The 11,344-nt window shown below is 37.2% G+C and overlaps 1 long non-coding RNA gene across 1 annotated transcript; it reads left to right on the top strand.

The window, feature by feature from the left end:
• Nucleotides 1–1,493: 1,493 nt before the first annotated feature.
• On the top strand, nucleotides 1,494–11,071 carry LOC105220412 (uncharacterized). The gene is made up of 5 exons (XR_008470452.1): nucleotides 1,494–2,098; nucleotides 9,651–9,707; nucleotides 9,765–9,818; nucleotides 10,030–10,542; nucleotides 10,617–11,071. It is a non-coding gene; the product is annotated as an uncharacterized LOC105220412 (long non-coding RNA).
• Nucleotides 11,072–11,344: the final 273 nt, after the last annotated feature.

Raw genomic sequence — 11,344 nt, 5'->3', positions numbered from 1 at the left:
TTAATATTTTTTTTTAGATTTTATAATTATTATTTATTAATAAATATTTTTTTAGCTTTAATTAACCTTTTTTCAGATTTTATTTAATTAATTTTTTTTCACCATTAATTAATTTTTTTCAGAATTTATAATTACAAATATTTAATTAATATTTTATAATTATTATTATTTAATTAATCTTTTTTCCGCTTTTATTAATCTGTTTTTCAGATATTATAACAATTTTTATTTAATTAATATATTTCTCAACCAATATTCTTTTTTTCAGATATTAATAATCTTTTTCTTTTATCTTACAAAAAATATTTTATATAATAAATATTTAATTATATTAATATTTTTTTTTTAAATTGTAAAAATAAAATGTAAATATGTTAACATATAATTAAATAATTTTGAAATTAAAATAATATGTTTGAAATTTTAAGGAAATTTATAAATAGGGATGAAAAAAAGGCAACCCTGCATCAGCTGACAATGTGGGATATTAGAGCAGTTCAGCTATATTTTTGTGTATATAAATTATATGACACTGCATAATGAGCGCAACAGAAATGTAAGATCACATGTATTCGTTCGTGTGAGGGGAATAGTGGTTAAAAACTCACAAACAGCTATGCTGGCCTATGGCAAACTCACCACTTTTTTACCACTTTTGTGGGTTTAAAAAGCTTTGGTTTAACCAGCTTTTTTACCAACTTTGGCTGGCAGGGATTAAAATGTCTTTAAATGTGTTGGAGTTTCAGTACCCCTGAATTGCTGGGTAGGAGCGCTTCCTCCCTCTCACCACACGAATTTCATTTGTGTACTTTTGTTGTTCCTCCATGCTTTTGAAAATGTAAACAAATATTAACTGACAATTTGGGGACGGCAAAATATATCTTCCAATTACATCGACTAAACTAGAACAGGCATCGATTATAATGAGTGGTATGTAAGTTTTCAAGTAGTTTTCAACGAAAACTGATTTTCATTGTGATTTCGTTTGACAGATTTTCTATGGATGAAAACACAGGTTTTGCTATGAAAACATGTTTTCAATGTCGATCCGAAAATAGTATTAGCATTGTGTATGTGTTGGTAAAAAATGGGAAACTTTGGAAGTGTAGTAGTGTTTGGGCCTGCTACACTTTCAATATATGTCGTGATATTTGAATAGCGATCTATATTGAATATTGATAGATTGAGGGTGAATACTTCTGACTGACTTGGACTGCTAGGCGTTCAGTGTATATTACGTCAATATTTATACGATGCTAGTTGTGTTTTCATGAGAAAAAATATTTAACATGTTTATGCTTATTTTTTCGTACATTTTTTTGTATAAAATGTCGGAAGAAAACCGAGAAAATCATGTTTGGCTCTTGTTCTTGCTTCTACAGCAAATCATTACATGCATCCAATAATTGGACGTTATCAAAAAATCTTGCAAAGATTCTACTGTAAACATTATTATTCATGTTCATTTTATTAGAATATTGCTGATGAAAACTTTGGCACTATTGTGTTTCACAAATGCTGCACGTTCAAAGTTAATCATTTCAATAATATTTAAATATTTTGTGATGTGGATCCTAATTCAAAAATATTGCATGCTAAACGTTCAATAAATATCGTGATGCAGAAATATCATTCCTCTGTCATGTATGCTCCCTTGTCCATTGTCAATTCGGGTTTGCTCTGTTATTATTTTTCGTGTTTTCGATTCAATATTATGGAAATTGTTTTTACAAGGTGGCTATGTTGAATGTATGATATATACTTGAATTTATCGTTGGTTTTGAAACATCGACAAATTAGACCGATTTGACACAGGCAATTTTTGTTGCGGCAATTCTTAGTTTTATAGGTCTTAGTTATATTCCTATTAGAGAGCCACCACAGCAGTTGAGCTGTTAGTTTTATATACATAGATTTCACAACAAAGTTGAACTTGGGTGTTTTAGAACTTCTTGTAATGAAGTCAATTTGCGAAATTATAGGGAAATATTTAAATATTTTGGTGTTGTTAAACGTTCAATATGTTTGGTCTTTTTATTTGCCTGGATTAGCTCATGTGAACTATTGTGTTAAATCTGATTCATCTAATTCATGCAAGGTGCGTAAATAGTGAAATAAAGTGATTAAATATTGTAATATATCTTAAGTTTCAAGAATCATTGTACTATGAAGTGGGATGTTATGGTAAGATTCGTGGTAGTGCACTAGACAAAAAAGTGTTTGGTTCGTCAAGAGAATAAGTGCAAAGAAAATGAATTTAGGGAAATATAGGGTCGGCTTTAGTATACCGTCCCACGATTTCGGGGTTAAAATGGATATGGGCGGATAGAGGAGGATCTCCAGATCACGAATATATATAATTATTGCCGCCGCAAACTTATAGTTTCTGAGTTATTTGCAATTTAAGATTTAAAATTAATAATTTTTAACTCGTTATTTCTCACTGTATATTGAATTTTCCACATATATTTTGCACTTTAAATATATTTACACTTCACACATTTGTTTATAAATATTTATTTTTAACTAATTATATTAAAATATGCTGTAAATAAGCATTTTACTTTTTTCACAATTTTGTTTATTTTTACAATAAAAAAGGGTTGCATTCTGACACAAAATAGGTGTTACCATATCACATATTTTGTAAACGAATTATAAGAATCACAATAATGAAAAAGAAAGATTATACCCCAAATACAATAAACATAATGCATGTAATGTGTAATGTAAATTATTTTATTATTTCCCATATTTTGATAATATCCGGTGTTGGTTCGACCAGGGTTATTTTTTTGAAGCGCGGCCAAAGGCCGCCAGTGCAGAAAGTAGTTGTACGCGAAAAAACTTTCCATTTCCCTCTCTTTGATAACTCCCGGTGTTGGCTCGACCAGGGTTATTTTTTTGAAGCGCGGCCGAAGGCCTCCTCTGCAGAAAGTAGTTCTACGCGGAAGAACTTGTTATTCCACCTCTTTGATAACTCCCGGTGTTGGCTTGACCAGGGTTATTTTTTTGAAGCGCGGCCGAAAGCCGCCTCTGCAGAATGTAGTTCTACGCGGAAGAACTTGTTATTCCACCTCTTTGATAACTCCCGGTATTGGCTCGACCAGGATTATTTTTGTGAAGCGCGGCCGAAGGCCGCCTCTGCAGAAAGTAGTTCTACGCGGAAGAACTTGTTATTCCACCTCTTTGATAATCCCCGGTGTTGGCTCGACCAGGGTTATTTTTTTGAAGAAAAGTAGTTTTAACCAAAAAAGTATTATTGTCATAAAGGGTATATCTCTCTCTCTTTATTAATTCATTTTCTTTAACGGAAAATGGTTACAGTTACTTTGAAAAAAAAAATACCGTTTCTTTTTTCCGGTTGTGCTAATAATTTCGTATTTGGTAATTCAAAGTGAACTATTGAAAGTGAAAGCAAGTGATTGTGATTTATTTATTAAAATGTGTTTTCTATTAATTTTTGGAAAAAATGAACGCAAATTCAGCAGGTATTTTGTTATAGATTTAAAATTATTAAAATTATTAAAGAATTTTCTATAGATTTCGAAGAGCAATCCACCAGCCGAGGTGTTGGAGGACTAACGTACTCACTGCGGCTGAAATTCGAAATATGTGGAATATCGGCAAGATTATTGAAACATTTAATACAAAAGAAAAATGTATTTCTTTTGCCGAAAGCGAGGGATTAATTCGTGAGGCGGTAGTTATACACCAAATAGACCAGCAGGTAGCGGTGGGTAAAATTGGCGGCCCTGGTAAAGTTGTACAGATTGACGAGAGTAAATTTGGAAAAAGAAAATATAACAAAGGTAATAATGTATATATATTTGTTTATATTAATACTTATATTTTCCCCTCTTTTTAGGTAGAAGAGTAGAAGGCCACTGGGTGTTGGGTATGGTGGAAGATGGAAGTGACGATCTCCGTCTGGAAGTTTGTCCGGAGAATATCCGATCCGCGGAGGTGCTCATACCGTTAATACGGAAACTTGTGGCCCAGGGTACAACAATACACACAGATTGTTGGAACGCGTACGACTGCCTATCTGGTCACGGGTATGAGCACCGACGCGTTAACCACAGTGACCCGGACAATCCTTTTGTGGCAAAGGATGGAACCCACACCCAAAGGATAGAATCCCAGTGGCGCGTAATAAAGAGATTTTTTGTGCGGGACAATTACAACAACCCCGAAAACTTTACCGATTTTATTATGGAGAATACATGGAGGAAAAATATTGCGAACAACCATGATGATCCATTTTTAAAGTTGCTTGAAACAATAAAATACACGTATAAATTTTGAAACCTTGGTATTTTTTTGTAGTTAGAATGTTTACTTAATAACTATTTATTGGGTATTTGTTTTCTTCATTTTGGGAATTTTATTCATTTTGATTATTTTTAATCGATGCATGTGGTAACAATCGATGAAGAGGGAAGCGAGACGCATTTGCAGACAAAAAAAGAAAGAGGCCGAAATGCGTGAGTACGAAGAGCTTGAGAAGCTGGCAGACAGAGGGAATGCTCGAAAATTTTACGAAAAAATGAAGCGACTTAACGAAGGTTTCAAGACCGGAGCATCCTCATGTAGAGACCAAGGTGGTAATCTGGTAACCGATGTCCAGGGCATACTGGGATTATGGAGGGAACACTTCTCCGACCTGCTGAATGGCAGTGAGAGCACAACACCAGGAGATGGCGAACCCGATCCCCCAATCGATGACGATGGAACAGATGTTCCATTACCCGACCATGAAGAAATTAGAATAGCAATTACCCGCTTGAAGAACAACAAAGCAGCGGGGGCCGATAGATTACCGGCAGAACTATTCAAATACGGCGGCGAAGAACTGATAAGGTGCATGCATCAGCTTCTTTGCAGAATATGGTCGGAAGAAAGCATGCCTGACGATTGGAATCTCAGTGTGCTCTGCCCAATCCATAAAAAGGGAGATCCCACAATCTGCGCCAATTACCGTGGGATCAGCCTCCTAAATATCGCATACAAGGTTCTATCGAGCGTATTGTGTGAAAGACTAAAGCCCACCGTCAACAAACTGATTGGACCTTATCAGTGTGGCTTTAGACCTGGAAAATCGACAACTGACCAGATATTCACCATGCGCCAAATCTTGGAAAAGACCCGAGAAAAGAGGATCGACACACACCACCTTTTTGTCGATTTTAAAGCTGCTTTCGACAGCACGAAAAGGAGTTGCCTTTACGCCGCGATGTCTGAATTTGGTATCCCCGCAAAACTAATACGGCTGTGTAAATTGACGTTGAGCAACACCAAAAGCTCCGTCATGATTGGGAAGGACCTCTCCGAGCCGTTCGATACCAAACGAGGTTTCAGACAAGGTGACTCACTATCGTGCGACTTCTTTAACCTGATGCTGGAAAAAATTATAAGAGCTGCAGACCTAAACCGAGAAGGTACAATCTTCTACAAGAGTGTACAGCTCCTGGCGTACGCCGATGATATTGATATCATCGGAAGCAACAACCGCGCCGTTTGTTCTGCTTTTTCCCGCATGGATAAGGAGGCGAAGCGAATGGGTCTGGAGGTGAATGAGGACAAGACGAAATATCTCCTGTCATCAAACAAACAGTCGGCGCATTCGCGTCTTGGCTCCCACGTCACTGTTGACAGTCATAACTTCGAGGTCGTAGATAATTTCGTATACCTGGGAACCAGCATCAACAACACGAACAATGTCAGCCTCGAAATCCAGCGCAGAATAACTCTTGCCAACAGGTGCTACTTTGGACTGAGTAGGCAATTGAACAGTAAAGTCCTCTCTCGACGAACCAAAATCAAGCTCTACAAGTCGCTTATCATTCCCGTCCTGCTTTACGGTGCAGAAGCTTGGACGATGTCAACATCAGATGAGACGACACTAGGAGTTTTCGAGAGGAAAATTTTGCGCAAGATTTATGGTCCTCAGAACATTGGCAACGGCGAATACCGCAGACGATGGAACGATGAGCTGTACGAGTTATACGACGACATTGACATAGTTCAGCGAATAAAAAGACAGCGGCTACGCTGGCTAGGTCATGTTGTCCGAATGGACGAAAACACTCCAGCCCTGAAAGTGTTCGATGCAGTACCCGCCGGAGGAAGCCGAGGAAGGGGAAGGCCTCCACTCCGTTGGAGGGACCAGGTGGAGAGCGACCTGGTTACACTTGGGATCTCCAACTGGCGCCGAACTGCGAAGGAGAGAGACAGGTGGCGCACTATCGTCGATTCGGCTATAACCGGCTAAACGGTTGCAACGCCAATCACATACATACATACATGTGGTAACACTTATGTTCTGTCATCTTGCAACCGTTTTGTTATTTTACAAATAAACAGAATTCTGCATAAAATTAAATGTTTATTTACAGCAAATTTTGATATAATTTGTTAAAAATAAATATGTAGAAACAAATTAATGAAGTGTAAATATATTTAAAGTGCAAAATATATGTGAACAATTCAATATACAGTGAGAAATAACGTGTTGAAAATTGTTAATTTTAAATCTTAAATTGCAAATAACTCAGAAACTAGAAGTTTGCGGCGGCAATAATTATATATATTCGTGATCTGGAGATCCCCCTCTATCCGCCCATATCTATTTTAACCCCGAAATCGTGGGACGGTATACTAAAGTTTTCCCGGAAATATATTTGAAAAACTTAGTTATCACTTTAAATTTGAATTTTGTCCCTCAAATATACGATAAATGAATGAAAACAATAGTTTGAGTTGAACATTACGTTCCGATTACTTTGACGGTCGGGGTTTAACAACTAATTACGGAATAAATGGGATATCGGGTGAAAGAGGAGGCTCTCCAGAGAAGGAATATATGTCCAAAGTCCATTTTTTTCTGTGTGTAACACATAGTGTGTGAAGTACGTTAACGCAATTTTCTCCCATTATTCACTTCTCATATTGAAAATTACACTATTAACATTCAATTTAATTAAAATTTTATATTTATTAAAGGTTTTTTAAGCAAAAATTACTTATTTTAAAAATCACTTACCTGAATTGGTTTCTAAGTTTACAATTATGTGGAAACCGAGCGTTGCCACATCTTAGAAGCTATATGTCGAGGATTTTGCAACACTACGTTTTTTTTAATTGCATATCATATTTCTTTGTTGTAGAACTTTCTTCTGCATCAAGTATGTATATAAAAAATCTTTTCAGGGATGTCTGAATTTTTTTGCGTAGAATTCCTTTCAGCATTGGCGGGCTTCTGCTGCGCCTTGAAAAATATCCCTGGTCGAGCCAAAACCAGCGAGCGTCCGAAGGTTTTTATGCATTGGCGGCTGTTGTTGTTGTTGTAGCGGTTACCCAGGCCAATTCTAGCATAATTGTCATCGAAGTCATCTAACTGGAGGCCCCGGAAACGAGCTATTTCGATAAGGTCGGACCAAAAGGGAAAGGGTGTTAGATGAGTAGGGTTAAGGGGGCATCCAATCCAGGTGGTTAGTGTCTTGCGGTGACTCTTAGCATGCAGGACATATGTTGAGTATGTCAGGGTATAGTCTGGATATGTAGGAGCTTAGATTGCTACAATATCCAGAACATATTTGCGCAAGGGTCACTGTAGTGTTTGCAACGGTGGTTGTTGTTTTTCCAAGTACGCCATTCACGGGTAGGGAGTCAATGAAGGTGTTAATAGCTCCTCTGTGAATGCTTGTCTATAATTAATCACGTCGGAAGTCCTGTCGGTATAGTCTTTTAAGTCGTCGACATATTTCAGGAAGGTACTCTTGATGGCTTTGGGAAACGGTTCGGCTTCCAGCAGGTAACTGCAGGGGTGACTTCTACGAAAGCATATTAACGGAAACGGTTTGGAAACCGTTATGCTATGCTCCTTGACAGGTAGCATGCGGGCCTCATTGTGAATGTGCTCGACCGGAGACATCAAGAGGCAACCTGTGACTGTTCGGAGTGCGGTATTTTGGCAAGTCTGAAGCTTCCCCATCTGCGTCTTACTGTATCCAGGCGACCATATTGGGGTTGCGTAGTTAAGGACCGGCTGGTCGATTGCCTGGTAAGTTGCCAACAACATCTCTCTGTCTTTACCCCAGGTGCTGCCGGCGACTTTAGGATTTTGTTGCGGCTCTGTACTTTAGTGATTATCGCGGTCGTGTGTGGAGTGAAGGAGTGCAGACTGTCAAATGTGACACCCAAAATCTTGGGATTATTCATAGTAGGTATTGGTGTGCCATCGACGTGAATATTATGATTTAGTCTGTACTCCTTCAACCAGTTGGTAAAGAGGGTCGCCGTGGATTTAGCGGGTGCGACTGCCAGGCTCCTCGCAGAGAAGAAGCGAGAAAGTTCGAGGAGGTAGCTGTTCACTTTCGAACACATGTCATCGATGCCAGTGCCCGACATATTATCATACAATCATCTGCGTAGGAGGTAACAGAAATTCCCTCTGGTGGTTGAGGGAGTTTAGAGATATAGAAATTAAACAGTAATGGAGAGAGGACACCGCCCTGTGGAACACCCTGTTTTACCTCGTAATAATACGGATGATTGCCGACTGCTCAGGTAGTTCATATTACATCTCTTCAGTCCCAGAAAAAGTGTTGTTTGCTCGATGTCTTCTAGTAGCCATGTTAAGTTGACCGTGTCAAAAACTTTTGACAGGTCCAACGCCACTATCTGGACGTTTATGACGCTAAGTGCTGTGGTGGTGTTGTACACTTTACGGAAACCATGTTGATGTTCCGCTTAGTTCAGTTGGGACGTGAGTGTCGGGAGCAGCAAGGCCTCAAGTGTCTTCACTACTGTGGAAAGGGGAGTTATCGGGCGATAAGACTCCCCTTGGTTGGCGGGTTTCCCAGGTTTCAGTAGCATCCATTGCAGATGCATATATCAAATATTTCGAGCTCGACATCGCCCGACCAGATGCCCTGACATTCTAGGGTAGTATACCTGCGGTCGATGCCCCCATGGATTAAAAGATACTGGAACAGACGGTACGAGGGACCAGGAGTTGCGTAGTGGTCCTCGCACGGTTGTTGGAGCGGGATGAATGTTGGGGACTGGGAGTCATGCTGCCTGGAGCTCCGGAAGACCTTTAAGGTCCTATCTTGGCCACTCGCAATGGGTGGCGACGCAGTGCATAAACTTGGTGCTAATTGCACTACCGTAGAGGTGTAGCAACATAAGGGACTATCCTCGAGTGATTTTTGATCTTTAAAGCCGATTATCTCGAAAACTAACTAGTCTGTGGTACCTATAACCCTATATATTTTTTAATCAGGATGACTTCCTCTTTCCAACGGTACCTTCAGACCCTACAAGACGGAGCTAACTCATACACCACTACACATGCAAAATTTTTCAGCTTTTACCAATACATACACATTGCTAACATTTTGTAGTTAAGTGGCAATCTCGGTAGTAGCAAAATTCATTAACCCTAATTTTTGTATGTGTAAGAGAGAGATACATTGAACCGTTCAAAAATCGCCGCCATGGCCGCTGTTCATTTGAAAATAAAATTTGAAGTGAATATTTCTTTTATTTTGTTAAGTGTTTTTGGATTTTTTTAGAATTTATAAATGCAGTTATTTGTGTTGTTTTTGTTATTAGTTTTTATAATTAAAATAATTTCATTCCAGTTATACGTGTGTGCACAGGAAAGGAAGAGCAAGGAGGTGGCGGTGGAATTGGTAGAGGTATGTTTCATATATTTTTAATACATAATACAAATTAGTAATTTTAAATAATTTCAGGTTTTTGGATTTAGTACTGGTGCAATATAGTATAACAACAACGCAGAAACAATGGTAAATATAAATGCGTATATGTGCATGTTGAGTTAGTGCGTATTAAGATGTACATACATATGTATGTATATACAAGAATGCATCTGTTGCATTGTGTCCAAAATATTTATTTAGAATAATTTTTATTTTGATTTTAAAAATTTGTTGATTTTATATATATATATATACGTTTGTTTTTTAGCATTACTTATATTTTCATTATCCATTTCAGATATTGAAAACACAAAGGCGTTAGGCGTCAATTGGTAATACCAAGTGTAACCAGGTCGCTCTCCACCTGGTCCCTCCAACGGAGTGGAGGCCTTCCCCTTCCTCGGCTTCCTCCGGCGTGTACTGCATCGAACACTTTCAGGGCTGGAGTGTTTTCGTCCATTCTAACAACATGACCTATCTAGCGTAGCCGCAGTCTTTTTATTCGCTGAACTATGTCAATGTCGTAGTACAACTCATACAGCTCATCATTTCATCTTATGCGGTATTCGCCGTTTCCAATGTTTAAGGGACCATAAATCCTCAAAACCTTTCTCTCGAAAACTCCTAGTGCCGTCTCATCGGATGTTGACACCGTCCACGCTTCCGCACCATAAAGTAGGACGGGAATGATGAGGGACTTGTAGAGTTTAGTTTTTGCTCATCGAGAGAGGACTTTACTTTTCAATTGCCTACTCAGAAACACAAATACTTTGTACAAATGGAGGATTACAATAGCTACAACTTTTATTAGGTTTGTACTACGAATACAAATATATTCATATTTTCTAATCGTTAATAACAATTTCTATTTCTAATATTTTTCAGGCATGATAAACAAGACAACAACGAATCCCATCGGACATTTAGATTAGCAGTTGCACAACCTCTTTCCGACGAGCTGAACCTTTTTTTGATGTACATATGAGATAGGAGTGTGTGGAATTGACATCAAACCATATTGGTTCATTAGTTTGGTTGGATCCTTACAGGATAGTTATAAGGAAATCGTTCGCGTTTAGTATTAATTTATTCATTTGCTAATTCATAATTTATATGTAAAATATTATTAAATTATACAAATGAATGTTCGAATACTAATAACATTCGTAATAGTAATGGAATTTTATTTGAATTGTATAACAACAACTACAAAAAATTAAAATGTAATAATTAATACTAAATTTCTATATGAAATATGTAAAACGTAAAAATTTAATAATTAATACTAACTTTATTTTTAAAATATATAAATTTTGTCAATGTATAAATATAAATGTATAAAAACTCAATGTATAAATAGCTGCAAAAACGTGTGTAAAAAGTTCACTTTGTACTGAAATGCTAATATCTAAAAATTAATCTATAATGATTATTAAAAATTTAAAATATTATACAATACTAATTTTAATGTAAATACACCATACAATTATAATAAATAAATAAAAATAAATCAATTTCAATTTTTCATTTTTAAACGGAAAAGTAGGTGACCTATAGAATGAAGACCCAACCTTCATGAAGACCAATGGAGACCAATGAACCAAATTTAATTA

Source organism: Zeugodacus cucurbitae, chromosome 3 (genome assembly GCF_028554725.1).
Source record: "Zeugodacus cucurbitae isolate PBARC_wt_2022May chromosome 3, idZeuCucr1.2, whole genome shotgun sequence".
NCBI classification, from domain to species: Eukaryota; Metazoa; Arthropoda; class Insecta; order Diptera; family Tephritidae; genus Zeugodacus; species Zeugodacus cucurbitae.
Note: the sequence above shows the minus strand (reverse complement) of the source record. Positions and strands in the feature narration are given on the sequence as shown.